Genomic DNA, 15,767 nt, shown 5'->3' with positions numbered 1-15,767 from the left:
TTTTTAAATTTATTTTTTAAGGAATACAAATTTCATAAGTACAACTTTAGGAATATAGTTGTTCTTCCCACCATACTTGCCCTCCCACCCATACCCCCCCCCCATCCTCTTGCCATTAAGATTCATTTTCAATTAACTTTGTACACAGAAGACCAACTCTATACTAAGTAAAGATTTCAACAATTTGCATACATACACACATACAAAAGAAAACTGTTTGAGAACTAATTTTACAGTTAACCCTCATAATATAACTCATTGAGGACAGAGGTCCTACATGGGGAGTCAGTACAAGTGACTCCTGTTGTTAATTTAACAATTAACACTCATATATGACGTCATTGACCACCTGAGGCTCTTGACATGAGCTGCCAAGGCTATGGAAGGCTTTTGAGTCTACAAACCCCGTCAGTATTTAGACAAGGCCATAAGCAAAGTGGAAGTTCTCTCTTTCCTTCAGAAAAAAGTACATCCTTCTTTGATGAGCCCTGCTTTCCACTGGGGTCTCACACACAGAGATCCTTCATTTAGAACAGTTTTTGCCACAGTGTGTTGGCTTTCCATGCTGGAAATGCTTTCATTGGCTTTTCAGCCAGACCAGAATGCCTTAAGGGCTGATTCTGAGGTCAGAGTTTTACTTAAAGCAATTGTCATTCTATGAGTCTGTTGTGTGGACTGTTGGAACAGTCTCTCCTTTTTAATTCTATCTGTTATTACCAGACACTTGATCCTATTTATATGATCACTTTAACACTTAATCCTATCTGTGTGTTCACTTTAACACTTAATAGGATCACTTTAACAATTAAGATGGCATTTTTACCACCAAGCTAAATGGGATTTGGATTCCCATCATAAGTTTTTTTTTTTTTTTTAATTTGAGAGGTAGAGTTACAGACAGTGAGAGGGAGAGACAAAGAGAAAGGTCTTCCATCTGTTGGTTCACTCCCCAATGGCCACAATGGTCGGAGCTGTGCTGATCCGAAGCCAGGAGCCAGGTGCTTCTTCCTGGTCTCCCATGCGGGTGCAGGGGCCCAAGTACTTGGGCCATCTTCTATTGCTTTCCCAGGCCACAGCAGAGAGCTGGATTGGAAGAGGAGCAGCCAGGACTAGGACCGGTGCCCATATAGGATGCTGGTGCCACAGGCAGAGGATTAACCTACTGTGCCACGGCGCTGGCCCCAACCATGATAAGTTTTTAAACTGTACTCTTAGAAGAAAGTCCATAGGAATGTATGCAGAACTATACAGCTTTACAGTTACAAACTCCCTCCTCCCTCTCTTATTCCCACTCTTATTTTTACTGAGATCCATCCTCAATTGACTTTATATACATATGATTAGCTCTATGTTAAGTAAAGAGTTCAACAAATAGTATGAGGGAAAAAAATGAAAAAATAAAAACAAAAAATGAAACTGTTCCTTGACATTCAAGACAAAGGCAGCTCAAGTCATCCCTTCTCAAACTGTCAATTTCACTTCTACAGATTTCATTTTAGGTTCTCTATTAGTTCTCACAGATTAGGGAGAACATATGGTATTTGTTCCTTTGGGACTGGCTTATTCCACTAAGTATGATGTTTTCCAGATTCATTCATTTTGTTGCAAATGACTGATTTCATTTTTTTACCACTGTGTAGTAGTCCATGGTGTATATATTCCATAATTTCTCTATCCAGTCTTCAGTTAATGGGCATTTAAGCTGATTCCATGTCTTAGCTATTGTGAATTGAGCTGCAATAAACATGGTGGTGCAGATAAGTCTTTTGTTTACTGATTTCATTTCCCTTGAGTAAATTGCCAGGAGTGGGATGGCTGGGTCATATCATAGGTCTATTCGGGTCTATTCATTCAGGTCTATTCAGATTTTTGAGGTATCTCCATACTGTCTTCCATAGTGGCTTTATCAGTTTACATTCCCACCAACAATGGATTCAGGTACCTTTTCCCCCAAATCCTCACCAGTATTTGCTATTTATTAATTTCTGTATGAAAGCCATTCTAACTGGGATGAGGTGAAACCTCATTGTGGTTTTGATTTTGGCTGGTGATCCTGAACATTTTTCATGTATCTGTTGACCATTTGGATTTCCTCTTTTGAAAAATGTCTATTTAAGTCCTTTGCCCATCTCTTAACTGGGTTGTTGGTTTTGTTGTTGTGGAGTTTCTTGATTTCTTTGTATATTCTGGTTATTAATCCTTTATCAGCTGCATAGCTTGCAAATAATTTCTCCTGTTCTGCCAGTTGCCTCTTCACTTTCCTGAGTGTTTCTTTTGCTGTACAGAAATTTCTCAATTTGGTGTAATCCCATTTGTTAAATTTGGCTTCGACTGTTTCTCATAGTGTCCATTTCACTTCAACAGGTTTCCTTTTTGGTGCTTGGTTAGTTGTCACAGATCAGGGAGAACATATGATATTTGTCCCTTTGGGACTGGCTTAATTCACTCAGCACAATGTTTTCCAGATTCCTCCATTTTGTTGCAAATGACCGGATTTCATTGTTTTTGACTGCTATTTAGTATTCTATAGAGTACATATCCCATAATTTCTTTATCCAGTCTACTGTTGATGGGCATTTGGGTTGATTCTAGGTCTTAGCTATTGTGAATTGAGCAGCAATAAACATTAAGGTGCAGACAGCTTTTTTGTTTGCCAATTTAATTTCCTTTGGGTAAATTCCAAGGAGTAGTATTGCTGGGTTGTATGGTAGGGTTATATTCAGGTTTCTGAGGAATCTCCAGACTGAATGTGATCAATTGTGAACAGAAATTGATCACTTGGACTAGTGAGATGGCATTGGTACATACAACCTTGATGGGATTGTATTGGAATCCCCTGGCGCATTTCTAACTCCACCATTTGGGGCAAGTCCGATTGAGCATGTCCCAAATTGTACATCTCCTCCCTCTCTTATTCCCACTCTTATATTTAACAGGGATCACGTTTCAGTTAAGTTTAAACACCTAAGAATAATTTTGTGTTAATTACAGAGTTCAACCAATAGTATTAACTAGAACAAAAAAATACTAAAAGGGATAAAGTATTAAGTTGTACATCAACAGTTGATCACACTGATAGGTCTAAGAGTCAAAGGGATCACACAAACAAGACTATTGTCTGCTAATACTAACTGATAGAACCAAAAAGGGAGAGAATGATCCTACATGGGAAGTGGGATACACAGCAGACTCATAGAATGGCAGATGTCCTAAACAGCACTCTGGCCTCAGAATCAGCCCTTAAGGCATTCGGATCTGGCTGAAGAGCCCATGAGAGTATTTCAGGCATGGAAAGCCAAGACACTCTGGAAAAAAAAAAAAAAAGGACCTAAATGAAAGATCTCTGCAATTGAGATCCCAGTAGAAAGAATGGGGCCATCAAAGAGGGAGATACCTTTCTCTGAAGGGAGGAGAAAACTTCCACTTTGACTATGACCCTGTCGGAATAAGATCGAAGTCGGCGAACTCAAAAGGCTTCCATAGCCTTGGAAACTCATGACTAGAGCCTAGGGAGATTACTGATGCCATAAACAAGAGTGTCAAATTGTTAAGTCAACAACAGGAGTCACTGTGCACTTACTCCTCATGTGGAATCTCTGTCCTTAATGTGTTGTCCAATGTGAATTAATGCTATAACTAGTACTGAAACAATATTTTATACTTTATGTTCTCTGTGGGTGCAAACTGATGAACTCTTTACTTAATATACACTAAATCAATCTTCTGTATATAAAGAGAATTGAAAATGAATCTTGATGTGAATGGAATGGGAGAGGGAGTGGGACATGGGAGGGGTGCGAGTGGGAGGGAAGTTATGGGGGGGAAGCCATTGTAATCCATAAACTGTACTTTGGAAATTTATATTTACTAAATAAAAGTTTAAAAAAATTTGGCTTTGACTGTGCCTCTGGGGTCTTTTCCAAAACTCTTTGTTATGCCAATGTCTTGCAGGGTTTCTCCAATGTTCTCTAATAATTTGATGGTGTGGGGTCATAGATTTAGATCTTTAATCCATGTTGAGTGGATTTTTGTGTAAGGTGTCAGGTAGGGGTCTTGCTTCATACTTCTGAATGTGGAAATCCGGTTTTCCCAGCACCATTTGTTGAATAGACTGTCCTTGCTCCAGGAATTGGGTTTAGCTCCTTGGTCAAATATTAGTTGGTTGTAGATGCTTGGAATTATTTCTGGAGTTTCTATTCTGTTCCATTGGTCAATCCATCTGTTTTTGTACCAGTACCAGGATGTTTTGATTATAACTGCCTTGTAGTATGTCTTGAAATCTGGTATTGTGATGCCTCCGGCTTTGCTTTAAAGCTATTTGAGGTCTCCTGTGCCTCCATATAAATTTCAACTGCTGAGTGTTTCTTTTGCAGTGCAGAATCTTCTCAGCTTGAGTAATCCCATTTGTCAATTTGGGCTCTAATTGCTTCTGCTTCTGGGGTATTTTCCAAGGAGTCTTTGCCTATGTCAATGTCTTGCAGTTTCCTCTGTGTTGTCTAGTAATTTAGTGGTATTGGGTCATAAATTTAGGTCTTTGATCCATTTTGCGTGGGTTTTCCTGTAAGGTGTAAGGTAGGAGTTTTGTTTCATGCTTCTGCACACAGAGATCCAGTTTTACCAGCACCATTTGTTGAAGAGACTGGAAGGAAGGATTTTAGCTTCTTTATCAAAGATAAGTTGGTTGTAGATTGATTTCTGGATTTCCTATTCTGTTCCATTGATCTATATGTCTTTTTTTTTTTTTTTTTTGCCAGTACCAGGCTGTTTTGATTGTAACTTCCCTGTAGTTTGTCTTGAAATCTGGTATTGTGATGCTTGCAGCTTTATTTTTGTTGTGTAAGATTGCTTCAGCTATTTGGGTCCTTTTGTGTTTCCATATTAATTTTAGCATCTTTTTTTTCTATATCTGAGAAGAATGTCCTTGGTATTTTGATTAGTATCTCATTGTAAATTGCTTTCAGTAGTGTGGACATTTTGATGACGTTGATTCTTCCAATCCATGAACATGGAAGGTTTTTCCACTTTTTGTGTGTGTGTCTTCTTCTATTTCTTTCTTTAATGTTTTGTAATTTTCATCATAGAGATCTCTGATGTCTTTGGTTAAATTTATTACAAGGTATTTAGTTTTTTTGTAGCTATTGTGAATGGGATTAATGTTAGAAGTTTGTTTTCAGCCATGGCATTGTCTGTGTACACAAAGGCTATTGATTTTTGAGTGTTGATTTTATATCCTGCCACTTTACCAAACTCTTTTATGAGTCCCAAGTCTCTTAGTGGAGTCTTTTGGATCCCCTATACATAGAATCTTGTCATCTGCAAATAGGGATAGTTTGACTTCCTCCTTTCCAGTTTATGTCCCTTTGATTTCTTTTTTATGCCTAATGGGTCTGGCTAAAACTTCTAGGGTGTTGATTTCATTTTCAAACTGTGCATGCAACTGTATAGAAATACAATTGATGTTTGCATATTGATCTTGTATCTTACAACATTACTGAGCTTGGTTTTTAGATCCAACAGTTTTTTAAGTGAATTCTTTAGGATGTTCTATATTCAAGATCATATCATCCGTAAATAGGTTATTTGACTTCTTTTCTGATACGAATGCCTTTTATTTATTCTCTCTTTTTTTTTTTTTTTTTGAACAGGCAGAGTGGACAGGGAGAGAGAGACAGAGAGAAAGGTCTTCCTTTTTGCCGTTGGTTCACCCTCCAATGGCCGCTGCGGCCGGCGCACCGCGCTGATCCGATGGCAGGAGCCAGGTGCTTCTCCTGGTCTCCCATGTGGGTGCAGGGCCCAAGGACTTGGGCCATCTTCCACTGCACTCCCTGGCCACAGCAGAGAGCTGGCCTGGAAGAGGGGCAACCGGGACAGGATCGGTGCCCCGACCGGGACTAGAACCCAGTGTGCTGGTGCCGCAAGGCGGAGGATTAGCCTAGTGAGTTGCGCGCCGGCCTATTCTCTTTTCTATTTGCTGTTGACAGGACCTGCAGTACAATGTTGAACCCAAAGTGACATGAGTGGGTATCCTCTTTCTGATTCTGATCTCAGGGGGAAAAACAGTTTTTCACCACTAAGGGTGAGATTAGCTGTGGGTTTTTCATAGATGCCCTTTATCAAACTGAGCAAGTTCCTTTCTATTACTAGTTTGAGGAGTATCTTTTTTTTAATGACAAAGCTTTGGGTTTTGTCAAATGCTTTCTTTGCATTTGTTGAGACAATCATGGCTTTGTCCTTTATTCTATTAATATTATATATTACATTAATTAACTTTCAGATATTAAGCCAACCCTGAAGTAAAGGGGCAAATATCACCTGTCATGGTATATTAGTCATTTTTATATGTTGCTGGATTTAGCTTTCTGATAGTTTATTGTGGATATTTGTGTCTGTATTATAAGGGACATTGATCTTTCATCTTCTTTTGTTGTAATGTCCCTCTCTGGCTTTAGTCATATGGTCTTCAAAAGAGGTTGGGGGGGGAGGCGGTGCAGTGGCGCACTAGGTTAATCCTCTGCCTGCAGTGCTGGCATCCCATGTGGGTGCCAGGTTCTAGTCCCGGATGCTCCTCTTCCAGTCTAGCTCTCTGCTGTGGCCTGGGAGAGCAGTGGAGGATGGCCCAAGTGCTTGGGCGCCTGCACCCACGTGGGAGACCAGGAAAGAAGCTCCTGGCTCCTGGCTTCGGATTGTCATAGCTCTGGCCATGGCGGCCATTTGGGGAGTGAACCAACAGAAGGAAGACCTTTCTCTCTGTCTCTCTCTCACTGTTTGTAACTCTACCCAAACAAACAAAAAAAAGGTTGGTAAATATTCTGTCTTTCTCTATTTTTTGGAGGACTTCATGAAGACTTGTTATTAACCTATACTTAGATCTCTGTAGAATTCACCAATGACGCCATTTGGACCAGGCCTTTTCTGTGTGTGTTTTTAAATTACCAACTGTTTTAAAACTGAAGGTTTTATTATTATTCAGGTATGGTGAGGTCAGCAGATCAGGAGTTGACTACCATTGAAAAGATAATTTATTACAAAAGGACAGTTCCCAAAGACTAGGGTATGCCATGCCACACAGAAGCCAAACAATGGGATGAACCAGGAGGCAAAGCTACAAGGGGACAAAGCGACAAAGCGACAAGGGGACAAAGGGACAAGGGCAAAGGGGAAAGTGTGAGAATCTTCATGTGGCTTCTGAGGGAAACAGTAGGTGAGACAAAGTCCGTAGTCTCAGGATTGGCTACTTTGAATAATTTCAGTAGGCTCTGCAGTGATTAGGACAGGAGAATATGTAGCCCAGAGGGAGAGAGCCCCTTAGAGGAGGTTTGGGGTGTAGGCTCTGGATTTATTAGTTGGTGTATGAGAGGTGTGCTCATATTTTATATCTAGATTTGACTAAACACTCTCCAAAGTCCACAAGGCCCAGCATCCCAAAGCATCAGAAATACAAAAAATAAAAAGGCATGATTAATATACTAGTTCATTCTTTTTACTTATTGATACATTCAGATTTTTATTAATTCTTGAGTTAGTTTCAGTAGTTCATGTCTTTGTGGATTTTGCCCACTTTATCTGTCTAATGCTCATTCTAAGCATTTCCTTACAATTTGTTTTTTAAAAAGATTTATTTATTTATTTGAAGCAGAGTTACAGAGACAGAGGGAGAGACAGAGAAAGAGAGAGAGAGAGATCTTCCATTTGCTGGATCAGTCCCCAAATGGCTGCAACAGCCAGGGCTCGGCCAGGCTAAAGCCAGGAGCCAGAAGTTTCAACCAGGTCTCCCACATGGTGGCAGGGCCCCAAGAACTTGAGCCATCTGCTGCTGCTTTCCCAGATGCATTAGCAGGGAGCAGCCGGGACTTGAACTGGTGACCACATGGGATGCTGGCATTGCAGGTGTGACTTTACCAGCTGCACGACAATGTCAGCCCCTCCTTACAATCCTTTTTATTTTTCTCAGATCAGTAGCAATATGCATCTTTTTCATCTTAATTTTAATACTTTGCAGCTTCTCTTTTTTCCCTTGGCCAATCTAGAAGAATGTTTGCAAATATTGTTGATCTTTTTTTTTTTTTTTTAAAAAAAGATTTATTTTATTTATTTGAAAGAGTTACAGAGAGAGGTAAAAAAAAGAGAGAGATCTTCCATCTGCTGGTTTACTCCCCAGATGGCTGCAACAGCTGGAGCTGCGCTGATCTGAAGCCAGGAGCCCAGAGCTTCTTCCAGGTCTCCCACACAGGTGAAAGGGCCCAAGGAGATGAGCCATCTTCCACTGCTTTCCCAGGCCATAGCAGAGAGCTGGATTGGAAGTGGAGCAGCTGGGACTAGAATCTGAACCCATATGGGATGCTGGTGCTTCAGGCCAGGGGTTTAACCTACTGTGCCACAGCGCTGGCCCCTCAAATATTGTTGATCTTTTTAAAGAATCAAGTTCTGCTTTTAATTTTCTCTATTGTTTTTTCTGTTTCATTGATGTCCACTCTAATTTCTAGTATTTCCCATGTCTTCTTGAGTTGGGTTTAAGTCTTCTTTATTCAGTGTCTTATGGTGCAAAGTAAGGTTATAGATTTTGTATTTTTTTCCTCTGACTTTTCTTCCTTTTTAAGTGTTGATACTTACAACTAAGAATTTCCCTCTAAACATGGCCTTGGCTGCTTCCCATAAGATTTGGTATGTTGGGCTTTCACTTTCATTCATCTCAAAATATTATTTAATTTCCCATGTGATCCCTTCTTTGACTCATTTATTATTTAGAAAGATGTTGTTTCATTTCCACATATTTGTGGGTTTTCTAAAATCTTTTCTATTATGGATTTCTATGATTTTGATACTTTAAACTTTGTTGAGATTAATGTATCATCTACTCTGGGGAATATTCTGTGTGCAATTGAGTAGAATGTTTATTCCACTTGTATACTGTGTTTTATAGATGTCTGTTACGTCCAGTTGGTTTATAGTGTTGTTCAAGTCTTCTGTTTCTTCATTTATTTTCTGCTTACTTCTATTAATGAGTGAAAGCAAGGTTCTGATATTGAAATCTTCAGCTATTATTGTGGAATGTCTATTTCTTCCCTCAATTCTGTCAGTTTTTGCTTCATGTGTCTGGGACTCCATTAAATTCAGAGATATATTGATAATCGTTTCATGTTCCTAATGGATTGGCTCTGCTGTTGTTGTAACATATCCCTCTATTTCCACTACTTTTTTTTTATTGGCTTTCAAACATATTCTGTCTATTGGTATAGCCACACTGGCCTTCTCATAGTGGCTGTTAGCGTGGCATTTCACTCTGTCCTTTACTTTCAAGCTGTTTCTGTCTTTGAACCTGAAGTGTGTCTCATGTCTCTAGTGGATAGTATGTATCTGTAGGTAATTCTTGTTTTTTTCCCCCAATATTGCCTGATAGTCTCTTATTGAATCTATTCACATTCACATTATTGTTGATAAAGTTGGATTTATGCTTGCCATTTTGTTTTTTTCTCTTTTGTCTTCTTTGATTCTTTATTCTCTTTTGCTGCATTTTTGTATTGTATCATTATTTTATAGCATAACATTTTAATTTCTTCAATGATATTTGCACTGTTGAGTTTTTTTTTTCAGTTATTTTCTTAGTGATTGTGCTAGATCTTGCTGTATACATTTTAGCTTATCAGAACTGACTTTAGTTAATTGCTTTTAAATTTTTCTCTCCTTCTCTCTTTAATTATTTGTATTACTTGAAAGGTAGAGCAGCAGACAGAGATAAGAGACAGGAACACAGAGAACGATCTTCTACCACTGGCTCGCTCCTCAAATGCCTGCAACAGCTAGAACTGAGCCAGGCTGAACTAGGAGGCTGGAACTCAATCTGACTTTCCCATGTTAATGCCAGGGATCCAGGTACTTGAATCAGGATGTGCATCAGCAAGAAACTGTGATGAGCTGGCACTAGAACCCAAGCTCTCCAACACGTGATGTGATTGTCCCAACCGGCATCTTTACTACTGTGCCACAGGGCGGCCCCTGAATTCAGTTCTATGCTAACTTAATTATAGCAAGATGTACGTACTTTAGTCTTTATAGCTCTGTGTGTGTGTGTGTATGTGTCTGTGCGCGCATGCTATTCTCTCTATACGAGGGTGCTTTTAAAAGTTTGTGGAAAATGGAATTAAAAGATAAGTTCATTTTGGAGCAAAAAGTTTTTGAGTTCTATGAATAATTTTGTCATATTAATTTTTATTTTTTTCTTTATTTTTTTGTCTGTTTAAAGATTTATTTATTTATTTGAAAGTCAGAGTTACACAGAGAGAAAAGGACAGGCAGAGAGAGAGAGAGAGGTCTTCCATCTTCTGGTTCATTCCCCACATGGCTGCAATGGCTGCATCGATCCAAAGCCAGGAGCCAGGAGCTTCCTCTGGGTCTCCCATGAGGGTGCAGGGGCCCAAGGATTTGGACCATCTTCTACTGCTTTCCCAGGCCATACCAGAGAGCAGGATCGAAAGTGGAGCAGTCGTGACATGAACCCGTGCCCATATTGGATGCCGGCACTGCAGGCTGCGGCTTTACCCACTATGCCATAGCACCAGCCACAGCCCCATGGGTTTTTAAAAGATCTATTTATTTGTTTGAAAGGCAGAGCTAGAGAGAGAGAGAGGGAGAGACAGAGAAAGATCTTCTATCCATGGGTTCACTTCCCCAGTGACTACAATGACTAGGGCTGGGCCAGGCAGAAGCCAGCAGCCTGGAATTCCATCTGGGTCTCCCACTTGGGTGCAGGGTCCCAGGGACTTGGTCGTCATCTGCTGTTTTCCCAGGTGCATTAGCAGGCAGCTGGATTGGAAGCAGAGCAACCGGGACTTGAAGTGGCACCCATGTGGGATCCCAGAGTCGCAAGCGGCTTATCCTGCTGTGCCACAATTACTGGCCCCATAATAGGCATTTTCCAATGAACTTTTTGGAGACTCCTTGAATATTTGAACTTCAAAAATTGTTTGCACCAAAGTAAAGTTATCTTTGATACAATTTTTGATGAACGTTTTGAGGTATTCTCATAAATATTATATATGTATATGTATATGTAGAAATCAACAATACATTGGTATAATTAATACTTTATATATCATATAATGTCCTTTAAAGAAGTTGAGAAAAGGAATGAGCATCAGCATGTATTTATAGAGTTGGTTCTGCTAACATTTATTTTTATTATTAAGATTTATTTATTTGAAAGACAGTTTCAGAGAGAAGTTGAGACAGAGAAAGAGGTCTTCCACCTGCTGGTTCACTCCCCAGATGGCCGCAATGGCTGGAGCTGTGCCTATCCAAAGCCAGGAGCCTGAAGCTTCTTCTGGGTCTACCACAAGGGTACAGGGGCCCAAGGACTTGGGCCATCTTCTACTGTTTTCCCAGGCCATAGCAGAGAGCTGGATTGGAAGTAGAGCGGCTGGAACAGGAACCAGTGCCCATATGGGATGCAGGCACTGCAGGAGGCGGCTTTACCAGCTACGCCACAGCACTGGCCCCAACACATATATTATGTTCTATGTATTATAGGCCCAATACTTCTATTACATACATATTGTCTTGTATAATTGCTTTTAAAATCACTTAAGAGAAAAAAGGAGAAGAAATATGTATTTGTAGTCTTTTAATTATTTATAAAATTATCTTTCTTGGTTCACTTTGTGTTTAGGTGTGAAATTGAAATTCTCTGAGGTCACTTGGCTTCCACTTGAATAACTGTGCTTCTCCTAAGGTAGGTCTGTATCTTTTGTACAAAATTTTTGTTTCGGCCGGCGCCGCGGCTCACTAGGCTAATCCTCCGCCTTGCGGCGCCGGCACACCGGGTTCTAATCCCGGTCGGGGCACCGGTCCTGTCCCGGATGCTCCTCTTCCAGGCCAGCTCTCTGCTGTGGCCAGGGAGTGCAGTGGAGGATGGCCCAAGTACTTGGGCCCTGCACCCCATGGGAGACCAGGAGAAGCACCTGGCTCCTGCCATCGGATCAGCGCGGTGCGCCGGCCGCAGCGCGCCAACCACGGCGGCCATTGGAGGGTGAACCAACGGCAAAAGGAAGACCTTTCTCTCTGTCTCTCTCTCTCACTGTCCACTCTGCCTGTCAAAAAAAAAAAAAAAAAAAGAAAGAAAATTTTTGTTTCTGTTTCACTCAATATTCCATGTCATTTCCTCTCAGCTGTTTTAATTTAATTTATATATTTGAAGGGCAGTGAGGGCGTGGAGAGAGAGAGAGAGAGTAAGAGAGAGAGAGAGAGAGATCTCCCATCTGCTGGTTCATTCCCTGAAAGCCCATGATAACCAGGGCTGGGCCAGGCTGAAGGGAGAATTGGGAACCAGGAACTTAATCCGGGTCTCCCACGTGAATGGCAGGGACCTAAGTATTTGGACCATCCTCTGCTGCCTACCAGGATGTACATTAGCAGGAAACTGGAATCAGGAGAGGAGCCAGGACTGGAACCCAGGCCCTCTGATATGGGATACAGGTGACCCCGACAGACATCTGTCTTTACTGCTGTGCCAAATACCTGCCCCTCAACTCTTTTTCAGAAACAACTCCATGGCCAACGTGCATCTAACTATTCCCCTTGAGGGTTATTTTCAACTTTTCGTTATTAGCGATGACGTCATGTCATGACATTTTTGCACATACATACTTAAGAAAATGTTTCCTTTCAAAGTACACACATAATCTGAGAATGCATTTATGGCTAAAACCATTCCAACAATAAAATAGTCCCCCTCTGAAGCTGCTCTCCCTGGCCATCCCCATCTCTTTCACAATCATAATCACATGTATTGTCTCGGTGTACCTTTTCTTATATTTGTCTATGCATTTGCACATACACAGAGAGACAGAGAGGGAGAAGAAGAGGGAGGGCGAAATATTTGGTTTTTGTTTCTTTTGGTTCTGGTTTTAGTTTTCTATTAATGGGATCATTCATCCTGTTTCTCACCTCGTTTTCTTCAGTTAACAACAAGTCTAGGGGATGGTTCCAAGTCAGTCTGAACTTCTTTTCCAACTGCTGCACAGAATCTCACAGTCAGCCAAGAACTATTTTTTGAGTTCCTGCTGGCAGGGCCTGAGGACCAGATGAAGTGTCACTTCACACAAGGAGCTATCACATGTTCAGCTTTCCCATTTTGATGAGTGTATAGGTTTCTCCTCAAGGACAGATGCTTACAAGAGGAATTATGGGGGTGGGGACACAGGTGTGTAGCACAACCAGTAAGGTACCTCTTGGGACTTCCACGTTCCATAACAGAATGCTTGGTTTGAACACTGGCTCCTTCCCTTCTGATCCAGCTTACTGCTTATGGGCACCTTCGGAGACGGAAGATGATGGCTCATGTACTTAGGTCCCTACCACCCACATGGAGACCCACATTGAGTCCAATCCTGGCTTTGGAGAGGTCCAGCCCTGGCTCGGGTGAGCATTTGGAATGGGAACCAGCTGATACAAGTTTTCTATCTGTGCCTCCATCTCTGCCTTTCAAATAAAATGGAAATAAATAAATAAATAAATATTTAAAAAGAGGAATTACCAAGTCAAAAGTCTTTTGACGTGTACCACATGGCACTAATTTATATTTCCAAGAAGAATAGATGCCAGCATTGGCTTGTAGATTTGGTAGATGGGAAAATTTCAGTTTTAACTTGCATTTTTTTATATTACTGCTGAGATTTCTTCTTTTATTAGCCAATTGTATTTTCTTGGTGGATTGTTAAAATTTTTTTCTTTTGTCCAATTTTTAATGAGGTCTATTTTCATGTTTTCTTATTTATTTGTGCAAATACTTAATATTTTTTATTTTTCTTCTTTTGTAGTTTCTGTTGCAATATTCTTTTCTATTTGCTTTTGTCATCTAATTTTTTTATGACTCTTTAGTGAGCAAAAAGCTTTATTTTTTTGAGGGTTTCATTTTAACTAAGACAAAGCATTTATTTTTCCCCCTTTGCTGTTTCTTTTATTATTTATGCTACAAAAGCCTTTCCCAAATCAAGATAAGATAGTCATTTTATAAACTTAGCCATTGGTTTCATTTTTAATATAAAACTCTTTAATCTATCTGAAAAAAAAGTAGAGAGTGAAGAAAGATTTCATTTTATTTTCCCAAAATTATATTCACACAAATTATTCAAATTCCTTTGCCCATGGTATCTGATGCATGGAATTCTGACCCTGTTCGTTCATGTGAGACCCTTATGTTTACATTTTTTACTTTCATCAGTGATCCTATTTCTGTTGTATGTGCTCCACAGATGCCTACTTCATTGTGTTTAAAATAGGTTTGTGAATCATACCTAAAACATGTATTGTTTGGGTGTGTGAAAATGAACATTCAATGGCAAATTTGCACTGAAAATTCTGCTTTTTATTGATTAATCTTACTAGAGTTGTCTACTTTTTTCATCTTTCCAAATAATCCACATTGGGTTTATTAGTCTTCTGTGTTGTATTTCTGAGGTTACCTTTGTTATTTGTTTCCCTTATATTTCACTGGGCTGATCCAATTTTTTTACCCAAATTGCACAAAGTTAAGAGTTTAGTTCATTCTTTTCAATTTATTGTTTTCCTTTTTATTTTAAAAATTTTATTTAATCTATACAAATTTCATGTATTTCATATATACAGATTCAGAAACATAGTGATAGTTTCCACTCTACTCTCCTCCTGCCCACACTCTCACCTTTCTGCCTCCTCCCTCTCCTATTCCCATTCTTATTTATTAAAAGATGCTTCTTTTTGTTTGTACTTTAGTGTTTCTTTTTTTAAAATTTTATTTAAGCTGTACAAGTTTCATGTATTTCATATACATAGATTTAGGAACATACTAATAATTTCCCACCTCCATAATTTCTTTTAGTAACATTTTTAGTGTCATTCAATACTTCTTGTAATTTCTGCTTTAATCCAAGAGTAACTTTATTAGAATGTATTTTGTTTTTTCAGATATAAAAAATATTTTTGAACATCCTCTAGTTTTATTAGAACATGATTGGTAAGATGTTAAATCTTTTACTTAAGGTTTACTTTTTGATGGAATTGTTATGAGTTGTCTATTTGCTTGGAAAGAATATGTATTCTCTGCTTATTCCATGTTTAATTAGATTGATTATTTCAAATAATTCATGCATTTGCTCTTCTTATTTCTGTTTTGTTTGAATGGTCTATCAGTGTCTGATAAGGATCTATGAAACATCCAGCAATTGCACCTTCTGTTTCTCTCCATAGTTCTGCCAGCAGCTGCTTTATGTAGTGGAGAGATGTTCACATTTTATTATTTAGGATTTTATTAGACTTGGGGCCTTTTTCTAATTCCCAGAGCTTTTTTGATCTTGAATTCCATTTTGCTTAACAACTATTTCTAAGTAACTTACTTTCTTTTACCTTTCTTTGCAAATTTCTTACATTTATCTCTCTTTTCTAAAAGTTTTTTAAAAGAATTTCTGTATAATAAACAGTCGGTGTCTTTTAAATTTTTTTGCATACTTACATAGAAAAGATAGTTTAGCTAGATACTTTTTTTTTAATTTGCAGCAATAATGACACACATAGGCATTTCTTTCCTTTTTTGTTTTTCATTTATTTTTATTTTTTATTTTTTTGACAGGCAAAGTGGACAGTGAGAGAGAGAGAGAGAGACAGAGAGAAAGGTCTTCCTTTTTGCCGTTGGTTCACCCTCCAATGGCCGCTGTGGCTGGCGAGCTGCGGCCGGCGCACCGCGCTGATCCGATGGCAGGAGCCAGGTGCTTCTCCTGGTCTCCCATGGGGTGCAGGGC

Source organism: Lepus europaeus, chromosome 10 (genome assembly GCF_033115175.1).
Source record: "Lepus europaeus isolate LE1 chromosome 10, mLepTim1.pri, whole genome shotgun sequence".
NCBI lineage: Eukaryota > Metazoa > Chordata > Mammalia > Lagomorpha > Leporidae > Lepus > Lepus europaeus.
The sequence above is the reverse complement of the archived record's forward strand: the minus strand, read 5'-3'. Positions refer to the sequence as shown.